The 2,381-nt window shown below is 40.0% G+C and overlaps 1 pseudogene; it reads right to left on the bottom strand.

Moving 5' to 3' along the window:
• Positions 1-741: 741 nt before the first annotated feature.
• On the bottom strand, positions 742-1,648 carry LOC147352822 (olfactory receptor 4C13-like; annotated as a pseudogene).
• Between the last annotated feature and the right edge of the window lie 733 nt (positions 1,649-2,381).

The following is a 2,381-nucleotide window of genomic DNA, read 5'->3' as shown; positions in this document are numbered from 1 at the left end:
CAGAGGGAAGGTATGGGGAGGGAGGAGGGAGGAGGGTTCAGGATGGGGAACACATGTATACCTGTGGCGGATTCATTTTGATATATGGTAAAAATCAATACAATATTGTAAAGTTAAAAAAAAAAAAAGAGCAAATGAAGACTAACTTCAACATTTCTGGTTTATTTTTCATGTCAAGAAAATGATTAGATTGTGAATTATTATTTCCTCCTTCTGTGGGTGCCTCTCTTTTGGCTTTTGGTCAATTCATAGTATAAAAACACTGTTTCAGCTTTGATTTCTTTATTCAAATCTCCCTTCCCTGTGCAACTGCCTAAGAATTTCAGTCTCTTTTTGCTTTATCACGGTCTGGGAAAAAAAAAAAAAAGAAGAATTTTGAGATCAGTGTCCTATGGGGGAAAAAATTCATGCAAGTAACATATATGAAAAATTTAGTAAATAAAATGTAAGACTTTGGAGAAAAAATACTTTACAGTTATCAAACAAGAGGTTTATAGTTATTCTTTCCACTGCCTAATCTGGAGCTATGAACATGAACATTGAATTCTCTAGAAAGTATATTAAAAGTTATCAAAATGCCTAAAATATGTGAATACTAAATAATTAAATAAATAATAATTGTTCTGAGTTTTTCTGTTTATGTCAATGATCTGAAAAATTTCTTACACTCTAACAAAATTTACTATAAGAACAATACTATTTATCAATGTAAATCATCAATTTATTGGCATCATGAGCATTCTAAGTGACTTTCCTCTTTAGCAAATTCCTCATGGCAACTTTCACCTCTGCATTTCTCACTGATAGGATTTAACATGGGATGCAGGATTGCATAGAACACGGTCTCCCACTTGTCTGCAGGGTAAGTGGCCACAGGACGTATATGGGTGAATATACAAGGGACAAAAAAGAGCACCACTACTGTAAAGTGGGAGCCACATGTAGAGAGGGCCTTGTGTAATCTTTCAGAGCCATGGGACTTCAGGGAGCTCAGGATGATTGTGTAGGAGGTAAGGAGTAGGAAAATGAGCAAGGTCATGCCCCATGTGTTAGCTGCCACCACGAGTCCAAACGTGTAGGTGTGGCTACAGGCAAGTTTTAATAATGAGAAGAAATCACACACAAAGTGACCAATGGCATTTGAGCCACAGTCTACCATGAAAAGAATCTGCACAGTGGCATGCAGGATATCCCCGATCCAGGCCACCACCACCAGGAGCTGGCAGAGCCCCTGTTGCCTGATGGTCGTGTAGTGCAGAGGCTTGCAGATGGCCACGTAGTGGTCATAGGCCATGACAATGAGGACAATAACCTCTACTCCTCCCAGGAAGTACTCCAGAAAGAGCTGACTCAGGCAGCCACCCCAGGACATGGTTCTCCTCTGGTGCAGCAGGTCAGTGATCAATTTGGGTGTGCTCACACAGGTGAAGAAGTCATCTAAGAAGGACAAGTGAGTGAGAAAGAAGTACATGGGAACTCAAAATGTGGGGCTGAGGGAGATGGTGATGACTATGAGGAGGGTGGCAAGCACAATGAATAGGGACATGGGCAAAAGGACAACAAAGAGTATTTTCTGCAGTTGTGGATTCTGAGTAAGTCCCAAGAGAAGAAATTTAGTCATGTTGTTGGGAGATGTGAGGAGCTCCATTTAAGAAGCAATATGTTCTTGGGTCCTGAATTACCTACAAAGGAATTGAAAATTTTACTTATTAATCATGATAGCATGATAGTCTGAATTTCTTAGAACAAAAACAAAGCAGTCACTGGAACTGTGGAGCATGTCCTTGGCACTTTGCCCCAGTCCTTATTTCATGACTTTCTTATTTTCTCTGTGATGCTTTCCATCTCTTCAGACACCTTGTACTTGTAACCTGTAAATTACCTATAGGGAAACACATGATCTGTAGTTCACTGTGAAAACACTGGGCTATCTCCATGAGATCTGGATTCTCATTCTGGTTCCAGCTCCATGTGCCTCTGCTTAGTATCTCAGTGCCCTGTGTTTCTAAGCCCTCCTCTGTCAGGTTACAGCTTGCATTTAACTCTTAGGGGTGTGTCTTGTATCTTGTAAGGTGACAGGTGCCACACACAGGTAAGAGTTACTTCTTTTTTCATGAGAATTTACATTTGAACCCTCAGCTCAAACTGGAAAGAAAGACACGGTCAATAAAATTTATCGTAAGCAGAGGGTTTTGGGAAATATGCAGAATTCACTGGTGAATCCACCTGGTAGCAATCAAAATACATAAACTATTCAACTGTGTTTTCTCACTAACCATGGTGCCTGACATGATGTCTGCTGTGTCTGAAATCTATTAGATGATAAGTGAATGCTTGGTGAATTGTCATTCAATATGGGTAAGAATATGCCTTATTCCCCA

This window comes from Bos grunniens, chromosome 19 (genome assembly GCF_055505025.1).
Source record: "Bos grunniens cultivar Pamir isolate PY7600 chromosome 19, Bosgru_T2T1.0, whole genome shotgun sequence".
NCBI classification, from domain to species: domain Eukaryota; kingdom Metazoa; phylum Chordata; class Mammalia; order Artiodactyla; family Bovidae; genus Bos; species Bos grunniens.
Note: the sequence above shows the minus strand (reverse complement) of the source record. Positions and strands in the feature narration are given on the sequence as shown.